Source organism: Rosa rugosa, chromosome 5, assembly GCF_958449725.1.
Source record: "Rosa rugosa chromosome 5, drRosRugo1.1, whole genome shotgun sequence".
NCBI lineage: Eukaryota > Viridiplantae > Streptophyta > Magnoliopsida > Rosales > Rosaceae > Rosa > Rosa rugosa.
The window spans coordinates 35,595,430-35,614,880 of record NC_084824.1 but is presented as its reverse complement, the minus strand read 5'-3'; the positions used below and the strand labels follow the sequence as shown (position 1 = coordinate 35,614,880).

At 39.4% G+C, this 19,451-nt stretch overlaps 2 long non-coding RNA genes across 2 annotated transcripts; both read left to right on the top strand.

The window, feature by feature from the left end:
- The first annotated feature begins 262 nt into the window (after positions 1-262).
- LOC133709299 (uncharacterized) lies at positions 263-2,554 on the top strand. Its single transcript, XR_009846205.1, has 3 exons — positions 263-673; positions 761-895; positions 1,893-2,554. It is a non-coding gene; the product is annotated as an uncharacterized LOC133709299 (long non-coding RNA).
- A 4,963-nt stretch (positions 2,555-7,517) lies between these two features.
- Positions 7,518-9,819, top strand: LOC133709298 (uncharacterized). The gene is made up of 3 exons (XR_009846204.1): positions 7,518-7,938; positions 8,026-8,160; positions 9,158-9,819. It is a non-coding gene; the product is annotated as an uncharacterized LOC133709298 (long non-coding RNA).
- Positions 9,820-19,451: the final 9,632 nt, after the last annotated feature.

Sequence of the window (19,451 nt, the reverse complement as noted above, 5' to 3'; positions counted from 1 at the left end):
TCGAGCAAAACTCCGACAAAAACTTGCTTGCCATTTCTCTATCTAAAAATAAGTTTTGTGAGACCCGATCCTTATTTGGCATTGTCAACACTTTAATTTGAGTCTTCTTGTATTTACTTATTTTACTTTTATTTTCCCCATCATTTTGGTTTTTACCACCTTATTCTTTTACCCCAAATTTATCTGCTCAAAACTGAGCCTTCTCCTTCACACGCAAAACTCAGCTTTTCCTCTTTCCTTGTTCACGTCAGAGTTGGACAGAGAGAAAGGGAGCCTCGTTCAGCTCTTCCCCTCCACGTTTCCATCATGCAAAGGGCAACTCCTCCAAGAACATCTCCTCAGACCTTCAAGAGAGAGAACCCAGGCCATAAATCGTCACTCACCCTTCTCTCCTCACCTTTCCTCTCGTCCCTGGACACACCAGTCTGTTTACGAGCCTAAAAACACCTAGTTAGAGACCTCCAATCAAAAAACTTTCTTCACCAAAGTTGTTCGTCTATGTCTCCTCTATTTAGTCTCAAAATTTCAGCTCCATCGGAGTCGATTTGAGTCCTGTACATCCCTCGAAGCGGAAGCTGTTCCGGAGCAAACCTATTCCGGATTTCTGCTTGAATTCCCTCTCTTGCTCTACCCGAATCCCCAACACCTTGCTTGAGACTGATACCAACAGTTGGTAAGATTCTTAAACCATCAAGTTCCCCTTTGTTTCCTCGATTTTAGACTCAATACGTTCAAAACACCTCATTTACATATTGAGCAGTCTCTGTTTCACTTTGCATGTTCGAGATTGAGCAAACTTCTTGGCCTGTGGCTGGACTCGATCCAATCAGCTCCTTCAGCTCTCTTTCCTGTTGAAATCCTCAAGAGAAGCTCATCTTTTTTTTGTTAGTTTTTGGTGAGTATCATCCTTTCCTTAACACTATGTATTTTTGGTTGTTGTTACAAACTCTTGCAGATTACAACTTGTCACTATTGTGGTGGGAACCTTGTTGTTTTAGCTTAGAACCTTTCATTCTTTCTGATGTGTTGGGTGTATGCTAAACCATAGTTATTTTGAACATTGAAATCATGCTTGATCAGAGAGTTTATTTGTGTTACTGTTGTCCAAACACCATGTCTTCAAAACATCATGTTAGTGAGCTACAAGACCTTCCCCTTATAGTATTGAAGGGTGACTGAGACTTTAAGCCTTTAGAAGCTTTAGATACTTTTTTTAGGTGTCTTAGAGTCTACTTAACCAGCCATTTTGGGTACCAAAAGAGTTTTACACAAAAGAACCAGTTTCTACAGATTTTCAGTTTCAGTAAAATCTGACCCAGTTGCATTCATTTCAAAACTGGAGCTAAACCGTTGAGAATTTGGGGTCAGTTTCTTCTAGAGAAATATAGTAGACAAATATATGAACGTTCCAGAATTTGAATCACCCCAAAAGCATTTTTCTGGAATTAGTTATGCAATTTTGAAATAGGGGGACAGAAGCTTGTATTTCTGGAAAGAATCTGCACATTGTTTTACTTCAGCCTTTAAAACCTTTACTCTTTGTTTGGTTTTACTTGAAATTCAATAGCCATTTCAATCGTACTGAGTTGGTTGACAAGCCATCCTTCTTTCAAAATTTCTCAAGAATTTACCTCAAGTATTTTGAATAATTCCGTGACCCTTGACGGCTCCTTTAAAACTCTGTTTTCGGTTTTCAGCAACCTGTCTTTTAAAAAGTGTTCTTACCCCCTCTTCCTAACAACAAACCCCTTATTGGAACCCAAATGGTCTGGTTATTAGTTGGTAATTAGGTTAAAGGAAATATTTTCTTCGGAGAGTTATGTGGGTGAATAGCTAGCCTAGTTTATCGTGATTAATGTCACTTATTTGGTCTAGGCTTGATATCTTGGTAGGATCTTGTGAAGTGGTGGTTGCTACAAGATTGCATTGAGGCCAAGTGCTGCAAGAGAAAGCTCGAGTTCCAGGTAGGGGATGCCTTTAACTCTATCTATGCTTTTCTTGCATATACAATGTTTTATATGAGGCCTCTTGCATGTTTTGGAAATTATCTGTTTTTACAACTTGAAATGGTTTGCCTGGATTGGTTTGATGTGTTGGCAATTGATGGGGATGTAAGGAGAGGTCAGTTCCTCCTTGAGCCACCGGTGGTGGGCAGTGTGCACCATGCCCTTGTTATCTCCCCTTTGTCTCTAGCCTTGTGATTAATGAATTCCGGAAAGTGAATGGCTAGATGGACGGTTGTGATGGAAGTGTAAAAGATGATCAATTGCCGTGGGATTGTAGTTACGTGGTGACGATCACGTGGAAGCGCAAACCGGTTTTATCTACTTCTTTTATTCAAAACAATAACTCATGTTTTCAAACTTAGATATGGGGGCGGGCATGGGCAATGACTGGATGTAGGAGCCTAACCCCTACTTTAGTTTGTTTTGCAGGCTGTTGTTGTCGAAGCATGGGCACGGAGGATAATCCTTGGAGGACACAATTCGTTTTACTCTATTTAAAGTTTATTTCTTTTTGGCTTGCTTGATCTCACTAAATTTTTGTAACATTATGTATGGTTGATGATGTGTGTGATTGCTTACCACCAAAGTGGAACCCTAGGGTTAGAACCTCCATTTGAGTTTAGGTCCTAGTGGGCTAGACCTAGAAGACTCACATAAATTACCATGTAATGAACTTAATGCAAACTTGGGCTAAGAACTAAAAATTGACATAGGTTCTAAAACTCAACTCAACACCACCTTCCTTTCCTCTTCTTCGCCGAGTTCGTAATCTTGTGATTACGAGCCAAGCCCACTATACAAGCCCAAGAATTTCGGGCTTATAGATATCTTGGTTTCCAACCTAAAGGCCTTGTCTCTTTAAGGAATTCTAGGCCCAAAACACTCACTCCAAGTGTTGCGGGTGTAGGGTTCCTTGGGGAGGCGGCGCTGTGGTAATCCGGTCTCCGGGTCGCCACAGAAAAGATGGTATCAGAGCATAACGTTTCTGATGGACCTTGAACTTAAAACTTTTTCGTTGTGTGAAGTTTGATGGATTGTCTTTAATCCTTATTATTATCATCAACCATACTAAAAATGTTTTGAAAAATGTGTTTTTCAGATTTGAAAGAAAAATGTCCGACTCCTCCATGGACTCCTCCGGAACCGACAGCACAGCCGAATCCTGTGTGACAGTAGAATTAGAACCCTCCGCCCGAATCGATGTCCCTCGACCCTTTTCTTCTGGTGCTCTTCCTTCTTCCTCCACTCAGCGTCCGAACCCGAAGGTGGTTGAGATGAGGAACCTGATTGCCGAAATCGATAGGGATCTTGAAAGTGTAACAAGGGCAATGATCGGACCTGTCTACCCTCGACAAAAGATCAATACCTTACAGGGGTATATTCGGGAATTCTTGGCGGTAAGAGCTAGACATCCCGACGTATACGAAAGCTTAGAGGATCGAAATTATCGATTCATACACGGTCTAAATTCTAGGATGCGGGAACGGATGACGATGGACTACTCCCGACCTTGGCACGAGGTTGTTGAGGAGGCCGAGAGAGTTGACGCTTTCTTGGATGAGATATACACGGTGCTCGATGCAGAAGGTGACGGACGACCACTTCCTCCAGAAATTCAAGCAATCAAAGACCGTATCGATCCTATTGACTATAATAGGGAGCTAGTATTTTATCCCTACGATCCGGAAGATTCGGACTAGAACTTTTGTTAGTAGGATGTTTGTGGTCACTTTGTTAGACCCCCCTAACCTTTTGTTGCTTTTCGAACTCTTTAAAGCTTTCCTTTGCCTGTTAAACACTCCTAGTTCTCATCTTTAATTTCTTGGTAATATTCCTCAGTTTGAACTTCGATGTTCGTTTTCTAAAGCAAAATTCCACCTTACTGAAAATTCCTAAGTCAATTACTAAACTGCTCACTTCGAGCCTTGTCTTGCCCAACCTATTGATCTTCAAAATTCGTGAATTTTTGATATGTTTCAGTTTGGTCAGTCAACTATGGATCTGGAAATTTTCACCTCTTTCTATCGTGAAATAAATTCTGGGTGATTTTTCAAAGTTTGGTCTGCAGTGATAAAAGATCTCAAAAACCTAGCAGCATTCACGAAACGTTGTTGAGACTTGAATCTTATTTCGAAACAAAGACACACACACTCTCCTACACTTCCCATTCTTTTCCTTTCCCGGACCTAAATAATACCCATCCTCTAACCCTTTTAGTTATATGTTGCCTCATTCAATTCCTTTTAGGAAACACACCATTCGTTCATCGAGATCGACTTCCTTTTTGTTAACATTCACATAGTTGAGGTTTCCCTCACTCTTTCTTTCTCCAACTCTTGTTCCCGGAACACTTTCTCGTACTTAGTAGGAATGCCTTCAAGGTAGGTAGAAAATGGGCTCTATACCCAACGAAGATCTAATGGCAAATAGGATCGTCCTTGATAGTTTAAATGCCTTCTTTCCTTCCAAATTGTTACGCTGCCTATTGTCACTTGGTTTTAGCTGGTAGTACTAGACCTAGTATTAGGTAAACTATAGGCTATTTATGGAGGACTCTGGGCAATCGGAAATGAAATTTTAGGATGTCTTGATGTTACCCACTCGAAGGATCAACCTATGACTTCTCGTGGCTCGTGGAGAATTTCGACACTTGGGATAAAAAAAAAAAAAAAAAATTGAGGTTGGATATGCGTGGTACTCACAGTGCTTCAACTGAATTATGATGGTTAAATTGACCTGAGTTTTTACAAGTAACACATTCCTTCCTTTTTCACTCTTTGCTGCGATCACTTCCTCATACTCTATCTTCCACATTAGTCGTCATTGTCGTTAATTGTTCGTCCAATAGCTCCGTTTCTAGGATGAAGACTCCACTCTTAACCACTTCAAGGGAATACACAAGCAACTATTATGAAGCGTCACTGTAGCTGAGGAGTACTTTTGGGAAGTTCAAGAAGAAGGTGTTGTTAGCGAGACGAAGCGAAGTTAACCGCTTACTACGGAAGACCGTGAAACAATAGCCACTTGAGTAAGGAGCCTACAATTGCCATCGCACATCGCATTTATGTGAGGTATAGACGGATCTCCAAGACTTACGTATTGGGTGCCAAAATTGTGCTTCTAGTTATCGTCTGACTACACGGTGTTACAGCTATGCCGCTTACTACGTGCTCGATAGTTATGTCTACAACCCTAGTACTTGTTCGTGGCTAATAGCGAAAAATGCGTGTTCTATACTCTAAGATAGTAAGTGAGTGGATGATTTCCTCACCAATGTTATTGGTAACGAAAGGCGCGACGAAAGTGTGCTACTTCGAAGTTAGAGTTCTAGTGAGCAAAGTGTAAAGACAAGTGCAGAGATTCAGAAATGCGTTCTCCAACCCGAGTTATTCTAGTTTGGTACTTCAGCCGAGATGTTTTGGAAACACTTCCATATCTTAGTTTGGTACTCAGTTTGCAGTAGCTTTTACTAAAGACCAGTCAGACTAGATTGATCATGTCGACAACAGGTCATTCATCGACCCACATAATCCACCGATCTCACCATTCTTATTCTATGTCATTCAGAACCGATAACCGCAAACTTAGTGTTGAGATTTTCGTCCCCGTGATACTATCACTTGTGTGCAATCATTACATTGGGTCTACCAGCTGCTATGGAGAATGGACGTGTGCAAACTCAGATTTTTTCGACGAATCCTTACCGGCATTTTCAGCCAATTTTCGGTTTGATTGAGGTATCAGTCTTTCTTTTTTTTCCGTGACAACTACGTTTCTGAACAAAAGAGTGCATTACGACTTTAGATGATGGTGCATGAAAACACTACTATAGCAGTCCTTTCGACGCAAGATTATCTTCGCAAATGGGAATTCCGTTATCTTCCAGAATTGCTTCTGTCAGCAACTTTGATGACCGGTAACTACGAGTCTGAACCCCCATACCAGTACGACTCCTTCATGAAAGTTTCTTGGAATTGCGTCTACTATGCTGTGTTAGAAATTGACGATAATCAAACGGTTAGATTACTTTCAATCGGGGTAAAATTACGCACTGTCCAAGGAAAATCTGGACTGGTATATATATATATATAGTTGCAACTCTGATACTAATTCAAATTCTGCGACCTCTTTCCTTCAAGTTCAGTTTCTCTTTGTTATGGGACATGTTCCACTTTGTCATTGAGTTCTTTTGATGGAGTCCCTACTCTGTCTTTGAGCCTGCGATCACAAGATTGATAATTGGTAAGTTAAACCAAACTGATTGGGTTTCTCCTTGTTCAATTTGAGGTGACGGTAACAGGTCACATTGCTATGAAGTCTCGGCAATAAAAGAAGTGCTTGCTTCCTAAAATCTTGGCATGATATGTTTCGTGCATGGGAAGGTATATCCACATGATGGGCTGAATTCTTCTTTAGCTTGCTTTTTCAAAGCGATTGTTTTTGGAGACAGAAATTTCTTGTGAAAAATTGCAAACCATTTCATGGGGGCCATTACCCAAATATTGGAATATCTTGATGGATTGAAAGATTAAATGGCAAATTAGTTTTCTCTCATCAGTCATTTGGACGAGTGGTATCATACCCTCTTTCCGGTATCCTCTTCTCTACACGAGTGATGGCCCGACCGGCCGGCGGATCCCCATCGATACTTTTATAGAGAAGGTATGAATCAACGGATATGGATGGCACCCGAATAAATAAACTTGAAGTGATGGACTGATGGAGAGACTTGTAGCACCACCACAAGACCACTTTAGAGTTACGATAATATGACACTTTCTAGCCATGCTAGTTTGAATTTCGAGGGCGAAATTCTTTTAAGGGGGGTAGAATGTAGACCCCGTGAAATTCCGAACATCACTTTTTGACGGAATAATTTTTCGTGATCTTTGTTTGACCAAAGAATTTTGGAAATAGTTTGGGCTTGGGCCTTGGGCCCAAGAATAGCGTAAGGTTAGAGTTCAAAATTTACTTTGGACACCCGACAGGACACCCGACAGTCGGGTATGCTAGTGAACCTAGCCCAATAAGTTAGTTGACCTTTGACCCGACATTTTCCTTGATCCAATAAGGTTCTTGTAGCTCCTAATGACATCTTTGCATAATTTTGAAATATACTTGTACGTGCGTTTATGATTTTCTTATTTTACCTTTCTTAATAATTGGCGAAATTTCTGCTCACCTTACCCGAAGCTTAATCGTCAAGCATCTCACCGACTTTCAAAGGCACAATTTATTTACTCCTTATGTTTTTCAAACTCGAGCAAAACTCCGACAAAAACTTGCTTGCCATTTCTCTATCTAAAAATAAGTTTTGTGAGACCCGATCCTTATTTGGCATTGTCAACACTTTAATTTGAGTCTTCTTGTATTTACTTATTTTACTTTTATTTTCCCCATCATTTTGGTTTTTACCACCTTATTCTTTTACCCCAAATTTATCTGCTCAAAACTGAGCCTTCTCCTTCACACGCAAAACTCAGCTTTTCCTCTTTCCTTGTTCACGTCAGAGTTGGACAGAGAGAAAGGGAGCCTCGTTCAGCTCTTCCCCTCCACGTTTCCATCATGCAAAGGGCAACTCCTCCAAGAACATCTCCTCAGACCTTCAAGAGAGAGAACCCAGGCCATAAATCGTCACTCACCCTTCTCTCCTCACCTTTCCTCTCGTCCCTGGACACACCAGTCTGTTTACGAGCCTAAAAACACCTAGTTAGAGACCTCCAATCAAAAAACTTTCTTCACCAAAGTTGTTCGTCTATGTCTCCTCTATTTAGTCTCAAAATTTCAGCTCCATCGGAGTCGATTTGAGTCCTGTACATCCCTCGAAGCGGAAGCTGTTCCGGAGCAAACCTATTCCGGATTTCTGCTTGAATTCCCTCTCTTGCTCTACCCGAATCCCCAACACCTTGCTTGAGACTGATACCAACAGTTGGTAAGATTCTTAAACCATCAAGTTCCCCTTTGTTTCCTCGATTTTAGACTCAATACGTTCAAAACACCTCATTTACATATTGAGCAGTCTCTGTTTCACTTTGCATGTTCGAGATTGAGCAAACTTCTTGGCCTGTGGCTGGACTCGATCCAATCAGCTCCTTCAGCTCTCTTTCCTGTTGAAATCCTCAAGAGAAGCTCATCTTTTTTTTGTTAGTTTTTGGTGAGTATCATCCTTTCCTTAACACTATGTATTTTTGGTTGTTGTTACAAACTCTTGCAGATTACAACTTGTCACTATTGTGGTGGGAACCTTGTTGTTTTAGCTTAGAACCTTTCATTCTTTCTGATGTGTTGGGTGTATGCTAAACCATAGTTATTTTGAACATTGAAATCATGCTTGATCAGAGAGTTTATTTGTGTTACTGTTGTCCAAACACCATGTCTTCAAAACATCATGTTAGTGAGCTACAAGACCTTCCCCTTATAGTATTGAAGGGTGACTGAGACTTTAAGCCTTTAGAAGCTTTAGATACTTTTTTTAGGTGTCTTAGAGTCTACTTAACCAGCCATTTTGGGTACCAAAAGAGTTTTACACAAAAGAACCAGTTTCTACAGATTTTCAGTTTCAGTAAAATCTGACCCAGTTGCATTCATTTCAAAACTGGAGCTAAACCGTTGAGAATTTGGGGTCAGTTTCTTCTAGAGAAATATAGTAGACAAATATATGAACGTTCCAGAATTTGAATCACCCCAAAAGCATTTTTCTGGAATTAGTTATGCAATTTTGAAATAGGGGGACAGAAGCTTGTATTTCTGGAAAGAATCTGCACATTGTTTTACTTCAGCCTTTAAAACCTTTACTCTTTGTTTGGTTTTACTTGAAATTCAATAGCCATTTCAATCGTACTGAGTTGGTTGACAAGCCATCCTTCTTTCAAAATTTCTCAAGAATTTACCTCAAGTATTTTGAATAATTCCGTGACCCTTGACGGCTCCTTTAAAACTCTGTTTTCGGTTTTCAGCAACCTGTCTTTTAAAAAGTGTTCTTACCCCCTCTTCCTAACAACAAACCCCTTATTGGAACCCAAATGGTCTGGTTATTAGTTGGTAATTAGGTTAAAGGAAATATTTTCTTCGGAGAGTTATGTGGGTGAATAGCTAGCCTAGTTTATCGTGATTAATGTCACTTATTTGGTCTAGGCTTGATATCTTGGTAGGATCTTGTGAAGTGGTGGTTGCTACAAGATTGCATTGAGGCCAAGTGCTGCAAGAGAAAGCTCGAGTTCCAGGTAGGGGATGCCTTTAACTCTATCTATGCTTTTCTTGCATATACAATGTTTTATATGAGGCCTCTTGCATGTTTTGGAAATTATCTGTTTTTACAACTTGAAATGGTTTGCCTGGATTGGTTTGATGTGTTGGCAATTGATGGGGATGTAAGGAGAGGTCAGTTCCTCCTTGAGCCACCGGTGGTGGGCAGTGTGCACCATGCCCTTGTTATCTCCCCTTTGTCTCTAGCCTTGTGATTAATGAATTCCGGAAAGTGAATGGCTAGATGGACGGTTGTGATGGAAGTGTAAAAGATGATCAATTGCCGTGGGATTGTAGTTACGTGGTGACGATCACGTGGAAGCGCAAACCGGTTTTATCTACTTCTTTTATTCAAAACAATAACTCATGTTTTCAAACTTAGATATGGGGGCGGGCATGGGCAATGACTGGATGTAGGAGCCTAACCCCTACTTTAGTTTGTTTTGCAGGCTGTTGTTGTCGAAGCATGGGCACGGAGGATAATCCTTGGAGGACACAATTCGTTTTACTCTATTTAAAGTTTATTTCTTTTTGGCTTGCTTGATCTCACTAAATTTTTGTAACATTATGTATGGTTGATGATGTGTGTGATTGCTTACCACCAAAGTGGAACCCTAGGGTTAGAACCTCCATTTGAGTTTAGGTCCTAGTGGGCTAGACCTAGAAGACTCACATAAATTACCATGTAATGAACTTAATGCAAACTTGGGCTAAGAACTAAAAATTGACATAGGTTCTAAAACTCAACTCAACACCACCTTCCTTTCCTCTTCTTCGCCTAGTTCGTAATCTTGTGATTACGAGCCAAGCCCACTATACAAGCCCAAGAATTTCGGGCTTATAGATATCTTGGTTTCCAACCTAAAGGCCTTGTCTCTTTAAGGAATTCTAGGCCCAAAACACTCACTCCAAGTGTTGCGGGTGTAGGGTTCCTTGGGGAGGCGGCGCTGTGGTAATCCGGTCTCCGGGTCGCCACATATGATGTGACACATAAGGTTTCTACACCTTATCACCCCCAAACTAGTGGGCAAGCTGAGGTCTCTAACCGTCAAATCAAGGGAATATTGGAGAAGACTGTGAATCCGAACAGAAAAGATTGGTCCTTGCGTTTGGAGGATGCTTTGTGGGCCTACAGAACTGCATATAAGACTCCCATAGGTATGTCCCCATATCGAATTGTCTATGGCAAACCTTGCCATTTACCTGTGGAGTTAGAGCACAAAGCTTGGTGGGCTGTGAAGCAGTTCAACATGGATCTTGATGAAGCTGGGCTTCATAGGAAGTTGCAATTGCAAGAGTTAGAGGAGATTAGGAATGATGCCTTCGAAAGTGCTAAGATTTACAAGGACAAGACTAAGGCATTCCATGATAAAATGATTCGCAGGAAGACTTTTGTTGTGGGCCAAAAAGTTCTTCTCTTCCATTCTCGTCTTAAACTCTTCCCAGGTAAACTTCGTTCTCGTTGGATTGGACCTTTTGTTATCACTAATGTGTTTTCCCATGGAGCTATACAGATAAAGAGTGAACAGACAGGCAACGAGTTCAAAGTGAATGGCCATCGCTTGAAGCCTTATTACGAGGCGTTTGTGGAGCATGAAGTGGAGGAAGTCCCCCTCCAAAACGTTCCACCTCTTGAGGATTAAATGGAGGTACAAGTCTAGGCTGAAAGACTATAAACATTAAGCGCTGCTTGGGAGGCAACCCAATTCAGAAGTAGCTGTGGAGGAGCCTTCAACGCAGATTTGCTCTTTTTCCTCCCAACTTCTTTCTTTTATGCTTTTTGTTTTTCTTTGCACTTTATTTTCGTCAATTTCATCCCTATATGCTTAAGTGTTTCATTGCATGCTTTTAATTAATTACATTGAGGACAATGCAATATTTAAGTGTGGGGGAAGGGATTTATATTTTGTCTTTTATTTTTTGAGTCATATATTGAAAAATACAAAAAAAAATCGAAAACTGTCATAAAAGAAAAAAATTTCGTTGATTTTGTTTTTGTTTTGAGTCATAGGATGCCCTTTCAACTGTCTAGGATGATTCTATATCTCTGAAGTTATGGCTAAAAGAGGATCACAACATTGAGATGATTTTTAACATAGTATTCTTTGGTTAATTGAGATATATGAAAAATATATGCATGTGTAGTGGATATGGATTGCATGACCTTGGTACAGAATATGAGCATGTTAAGATGAGTTTTGATTCATAAAGCCCATGTGAGATAATTGAGCCCATGTCCCTTTTTCTTGGAGTGAAATGAAGAATATATTCTTAATTTCTTGGCGATGTTTTGATGATCTCATTATTCTTTCATCTTGATTGACTGCTTGCCATAGATTAAGTTTAATGGACGAGAGAATGCTAGAATTCGTTCTTGTGCTTGTTGAGACGTGATATCAATACATGGCCCTGATTCTGGAAAGGATAGAGGCACCCTAGGAATTACCACCATTACCAAATGAACTTGTGTCCCCATTTGTGCCCGTCGTGGGACCCCCCTAGATAAGCCCCTTTGAGCCTACATTAAGCCTTTTCGTTCATCACCCTTAAAATCCTTAACCATGAAGCTTAGTATAGTTACCACCTTACCCTTTGTTCTAAGAACTTAGTGGAGCTATCTTTTGAGACATACTACGTGGATTTGGCGTTAAGGATGAAGATTGAGAAGAGGTGAAAATTCAAGTGTGGGGGTAGACTTGTCCATGAAAAGAAAAATTATGAGAAAGCCGAAAAAAAAAAAAATGAAAAGAAAGAAAAAAATGTACACGGCTAAAAAGAAAAAGAAAGAGTATGTTTATGGATTTTAGTCCCCCATACTTAGTGATCTTGGAGTTTACTTTGAATTGAAGGCCCACTACGGAAAAATTTGGCCTTTGTCCATTTCACTATAGTTCAAGGGAAGTTTACAATGAAGATTGGGCCCAACATGAAGACATTAGGCCCCTTTTATATCACCTCTATGGGGAGTGACGTTTTTGCAATGCCTTGGTGGAATATTTCGAGGTCTCTACACTTATATGAGCTCTGCTAGGTTTTTAGGACACTTTGATAAATCCTTACCTTTCGTTTCTTTAAACCTTGAGCCTTGGCCCCATTACAACCCTTGAGAAGACCTTTTTGATCCTTAAGATGGGACAGCCCTTGATGTGGAGATGAGTTACAAGAGTTGAACTTATGGCAGTCCATTCGTGCAAGTAGTTGATATCCTTCATGAGATCTTTAAAGAAAATTATACTTGTGCTTTCGTTTCTTGCATTATGTGATATACTTGCTATCTTTCACATAAACTTGAGTGTATAAGCTTTTAAGCATTGCCATGATCTGAGAGAAGAAAGAGTGGATATACCTTGTGAGGATTTGAATCATACTTGTCTGAAACATGCTGAGCTTAACCCCATCACCATTGTTACAACCAAGTCCTACTTATGTATGTGTAGATTATATGTTTTAATTAACTCTCGAATGCTTAAACATTGATTCTTGGTTGAGTGCTAATCTTGGTGTTGTGAAAGTAAGAGATTGCTGAGACAAATAGTTGAAGGGCAATAGAGTCTTTGTTTGTTTGAGTCTTTAATTTTCGTCAGTTTTAGTATGTGTCTTAGTGTGATTTTGCTAAGGGACTAGCAAAAGCTAAGTGTGGGGGAATTTGATAGGAGCATTTTAATGCGACATTTTAACTGCATTTCCCTATGTTTTCTGCGCCATTTCCTTGGAAAAATCCCTGTTTTGGAAAGTTTCCATTCTTTGATTGGAAAAATCCCTGTTTTGGAAAGTTTCCATTCTTTGATTGGGAAAGTCCCTATTTGTGTAAAGTTTCTATTTTTGTAGTTTTCATTTCTCATTTCTGGCAAGTTTCCATTTTCAGTTAGGAAAGTTTCTATTTTCCTATTTTTAGTAACTTTCCATTTTTCATTTTTAGTAAGTTTCTATTTTTCAAATTAGGTAAGTTTCTATTTTTCATACTAGTTTCTATTTTCAGGACCTCCGAGCTAAAAAGTGGAAATGAACGCACGAATAGAAAGAGGAGCTTGCGAATGTCAAGGCGAACAAATATGAGAGAAAACGGCCCACGCATTTGAGCAGAAATGAAGAAACAAGCTTTCCTAGTGCAACCAGGAAACCCTGCGAAATGGAGGAGAGTTTACCAATGAAGTTTCCAACGCAACTATGAAAAAGAAATGGAAAAACAATGTGTTTTGCGTTGGAAAATGAGAAGGCTTGAAGATGAAGCAACAAGGCCCAAGAACTCTATGGATTTTCGGCAAAATGGATCAAGGCCCATCAAGGCCCCTGACATTAGGGTTTGTGACGCATGGAAGAAACCCTAGAAGATGTTGCCGTGAAAATCAAAGAGAGAATAAAGGAATTCGGCCAAGAGATATTCAAGGGAGAAATAAAAGGAAAGAGAATATGTGTTGAACACAAATATATTCTCTAAATATATTGTTGCCGAAATTGGTGAAGGAAATCAGAAAATATCTCTATATATTTCGGCAATATTATTTAGAGAATTAAAAGAGAATTTTGTGATTGGTTGAGACATGTCATAGGGCTTACTTGGCAAGATTTCATTGGAGGAAATTATGTGAAGACAACACATTGTTGCCGTGAGAAACCCTAGGGATTTACACGGCTTGGAGACCAAGAATTGCCGTCCTCTATATAAGCATATTATTCTCAACGTCCAAGTCACCCCCTGCTCCATACACTTTAGAAAAAAAATCAGAAAACTCTCTCTAGCCTAGCCGTGCTCTTCTCCATCCTCTAGGGCAACCACGAAGTGCAAGCAAGGCCAAGGAAGAAGAAGACAAGCCGTGAACTTCATCCACTCTCCACCTTGAAGATTGCTTTCGAAATTCAAGAGACCACATCATCACTTCATTCATCTCATCCTCATCACGGTGTAATCCGATTATCCTTGTAACTTTGTTTGTATTTTCGTTGGTTTTACCCTAGTTGACACATTTGTTTGAACAAGTTTTGATTTCTGAAATTTTATGAATAATTGTTAATTTTCAGATTCATATATTGCGATTTATGGTTGCTTTTGTGTGAGTGTTTGATTAAATTTGCATGATAGAAATCTTTTGTATGATAATCTTGAATGGTTCGAAACATTTAGGGTTTTCATGTGAATGTTGCTACGAATTTAAGAACATGAATCAACTTTTTGATTTTGTGTTCTTGAATCAGTAAGTAGTAAAGGTTTTGTACAAAAACCGAATTTAATCAAAGAAGATTGCAATTAGGTGGACTTTTTCATACTAAGTTGCACATTTGAATTGATAGCCTTTCTAGATGCTTAATGCGTTGAACATGTATGATTGACTAGCTTTCTAGGGCTTGAATGCATGTTTGATAGGATTAGTCTATATGCTTTCACTTAGATTAATTAGCGTTGAAAGTAAAATATGGGAAATTGTTTGCTTTGAACTTTTCACATGATCAATTCCTCTTGCATGACTATGATGAACAATGATGAACTTGGATTAATTTTAATCATATGTTTCGATTTGATCTTTGTTCTTGCATCCCATTTATAATTTTATGTTTTTGCATTTTAATTGTTTTGTTAACTTAGTTTAATTTTCGAAGAAAACCAAAATCAAAAATACCCCCCTTGTTTCGTAAATAATGTATATATGTGTGATTATTATACTTTGTTTTAATTTTAATTGTCTAATTGTTTGGCAATGACAGGTGTACCCTCAATCCCCGGAATAGAACGATCCCTATTTATTCTATGCTACTAATGACATTTCAGGGTTAAATTATGCGCTTGCTTTAAGCGTATCAATATTTCACGTGTATAATATAATATTTTCATCCAGAGTGAGGCCTCACTCTGAAATTAACGTGTGTGAGGTTGGAGTTTAAGGCAACTTTTCGGTCTCATATCCACATTTCGACCGTTCAGTTTTTAGGTACTAATGTATAGATCATCTCTGTAAAATTTCAGCCAAATTGATGATCTTTAAGATATCTAACTCACTTAAATCAATAGACGAACTGAATCTATCCACCCATGAACCGTACTAGCTTTAAGGCAGTTTTTAATGCCTTAACAACCATCAATTTGGCTGAAATTTTGCAGAGATGATCTATACATTAGTACCTAAAAACTGAATGGTCGAGATGTGGATATGAGACTGAAAAGTGACCATAAACTCCAACCTTACACGTTAATTCCAGAGTGAGGCCTTACTCTGGATAGGATCTCTGTGTGTGTGTGTGTCTATATATATATATATATATATAAACGTAGTCATCCACTCATGAATGCTACTGATACCAACTATAGTCCACAATTGCAAAACTCGAGAAAAATTATTTTTATAATTAAAATCTCATTTTACTTACCTATGAACCGTAGCTGATCAAGTTCATATAATTTAAAATAAATATTTATTTCCAGAAAACAATTTCACAATTTAGCGATTAAACCGAATAATAATGTAACTCGTTTCATAAATGAATCACGTGAGATTTACTCACCTCTAAATCCCGCTGCATCTTCTCTTATAGGTCATATAAGGTACAGAACACACTCCACCAATCACCTAAGCAAAATAAGGTCTCAACTTAGTACACAATTTAACACGACAGTGGTTACAGTTCGAACCGAGCATTTGAATCCAAAACCGAAGATTTCGTCAATCGAGACAAAATTTCCTCCGAGATCTCCCAAGTTCTTCGGAACACTTCTAGGATCAATTTCTCAAAAATATAAGACGATCCAACGGTCAGATCTCCACGGATCGCAAACCGAGAAAATCAAAATTACGTAAATCTAGCATGCTTCAATTTATCACAATATGACCTCATGATATATCGACAAGCAGGTGACAACCATGAAAACAGAACCCAAAAAACCTTGCCGGACGAGCAGCCGGCAGTGGCTGAGTGTGGGCTCCACACGCCTCCGTCAACCCCCAAATTGGGTCATGCATGATACCTATGCCATGCCAGTGTCTGAAGTTTGCCGAGGAAGAGATTGCAAGCTGCATCTCTGGTAATATCCGTTGGGAGGAGGCCTCGATTCAACTCTTCTCTGAAGCAAGACCGGAGGAAGCATCAGTTTGTTTCACTAATGGCGAGAATCTAGGCTTTGGGTGTACTGTGTACTATCTGCGATTCAACTCTTCTTTCTTCCTTTTTTTTTGTTCTTTTTTTTTTTTAATCACGTGAAAGGAGAAATATTCACGAGAATTGGCATTGTGAGACATGAATGGAAACACTGCCTCCAACATTACCGCTGCAGCTGAAAGTATTGAAATTGCAGCGAGAGTTGGGTGAAGTGGCTGCCGAGAGAAACTGGGTGTCCAACTTGGTCCTTTGGGTGCCGAGATCATCTGTTTGTTTTTTTTTTTTTTTTGAACGGTGCTTGGCCGAGATACTAAAAACATTGTACCGTAAAATGTAAATACTCTTGAGAGAGATCATAAATATTATTCATAAAAGTGGAAAAATAGCTAGACCTTTAAACTACAACATTGACTCTACGTTGAACCTAAGAAAGCTGGACATAGTCTTAGACTACTTTAAGAGGATATTTCTTTTCTAATGAAGTTGTGGCTGCTGCGTTATGGTGGTCTATTTTTTTGTGCAGATTGATTAGTGACAAGTGATGAATGAATTTATAGCTCATATCTACTTCCTCAACGCCCCCACTTCACACGTTCCCTCTTTAGTGTGAGAGGAGATCACCTTGCAAACACTGTTGCTATTTGTACCCAACGAAAATTCTAGCACACGTAGCAACAACATTTTTGTTTCTAGTTTTCCAAGTTCACCCCATATTTAAATAAATTAAAAAAGAATTGTACATACCAGCTATGTATCGAGTAAAAACACCAGGGTCGGTCCTGAGGTTCTTGATGCTCAAGACGAAATTTTTTTTGGTGCCCAGGGCCAGTCCTGAGATTTTTTTTGTTTGATGATTCTAAGATTAATTCGACTTCGAAAAATTACAAATTAATGACAAGTTTTTAAAATAATCAACGAAACCACAAAAAACAAGCAACAAAATTTCTAATATCCAAATTTCAAAAATAAAGAGCACCAAATATCTATTTTGATCTATACCTTAACCTGCATCATGGAATGTCAAAAAAATATGTCTACTCACCACAGAAGAATAGAAAAATAGAGAGGAGAAAGATTATTGGGAGATGAAAAGCAGATAGGAGAAAGATTGAAAATGACAAATGATGCAAGTGAATTGAGGGATTTAATAACCATAAAAACCCCAAATTTAAAGAGAAATTTGTTTGATTTCAAAGTTTTGAAGAGAGTGAAAGACTCTGCTATAATAATGCATGACTTTTTACAGTTCTTGATGACTCGAAGAGTCGAAGAAGAAGAAAACACATAACTAGTGTCGTCTAGACTTCTGAAATAAAAGATTTGTTTTTTCACGTTCCCTATCATATATTGCTATTTATATATAAATATGTCAATATATATATATATAACCTTATATTCAAAAAAATTGTGCCCTACCTTCTCTTACACCTTGGGCTATCGCCAAGGCTGCCCTTCGGCAAGGCCGGGCCTGAAAAACAGCACTAGTATTCGAATGCTCAACTAGGCACGAGCCAGGAATACTCCTCTGAGAGGTACCTGAAAGGCTTAGACCGACATACTCCTAGCTCTGAGAGCTAGTAGGAACACTAGTAGGAGCCATCCTTATGGACCGGTCCAGTGGAGGCTCAGACCTCATATTACCAACTTTGGTAAGTGTTATGTATTCCTACATTGGAAATGAAAATGAAGCAAATCCTAACTCATACTACTTATACATACATTTACTCACATTTATGATGCTATTATTCACATTCTTACCGTTACTCTGTCAATATTTATTATTTCCACAAGTATCTAACTTAGGAATCAGAGAGTTATAGGCCGGCAACCTCGATCTTCTCTCTGACTTTGTGTTTGTCTTGACAGATAATGAGACCTGATTCATAGTCAGCTCTAAAGAGAAATGATATTGCTTGATTCAAGTGACTTAAATGTTTACAGAAGAGAGCACATATAAATACTACAATTGTGAACAAGCTTATCTGCTATCATACAATAAGATCACATGTGAAAGTTAACAGAGATGTCAGATGTGCAGTTCATTATGTGGTTGTGCTTGGTCTTCTTGGTCTGCAATATAGCAACAAGCTTTGTCTATTGTACTTGGGTGAGAAAGCACGAGTTGCCTCCAAATTGTCTTGGGCTAGAGTGTGTTGTTCTCTTGCAGCCTTGTAATCTTGTGTTTTTCTTCTGGTAATGTCTTCATCTTATCAAGCTCTAGGTGATTCTTAGTTCACTCCGGGACCTATACAGAAACAAGAACGAAAACACTCAATTCCCCATCGACACGAGTCATACCCGTCCTCCCCAGATTTCCTATATTTAATAATTTAATTGATAGTACATGCATGACACGATTAGATGATCTCACCGAAAGGAGGGAACACTTTTTTTTTTTTTTTTTTTTTTGAAAGTCCACGGGGCGAAATATTATATTCATTACAAGCCAGAATAGGTCATTACATACCATTCCTATGTCATTTAAGGACATATACAGACAAGAAGGTAGTGGTAGTACCCACAGTGGAGATAGCGGAGATCCTCCTTTAGTACTATGCCGGAGGCGCTAGAGATCTAGGTTCCTAATACAAGCTAGGAAACTTATTGTAATTAGACAAAAAAAACTAAAAACATAAGGTTCGGGCAAGGGCCTAAACTAGCCCAAATTTAGAAGCTAATGGACTAGGGTAGAAACCCCAGCCCAACAACCTGAAGCCTAGTAGGGTAGTCAGCCAAGAAGATCCCCCAGGCCCATCATCCTGGTTCGGGCCCAGTCCACCATCTTCTCCCAACCCTCGTCGTACGTCACATTCCGGCCGAGTTCGGTCCGACCCATGCCACCAACCCGCCTCGTCGCAATCCACATCACCATAGTAGCGATCTAATTGTCCCGAGCCACTCCGCCGACCTGCGTCACCACCAAACAACACCATCTCCGATCCGGATCTTCACAACCCCACACTGCCACCGATCGAAACCCATGTCGGCTTCGCCGGTCCAAGAAACCATTCACGAGGACTGATTACCGGCCTGTAACAGCACAACCACTGCCTCCGCCACCAGCCCAACCGAATCAAACTGACAAAAACCGGGAGAACCCTCTCTGACAGAGCC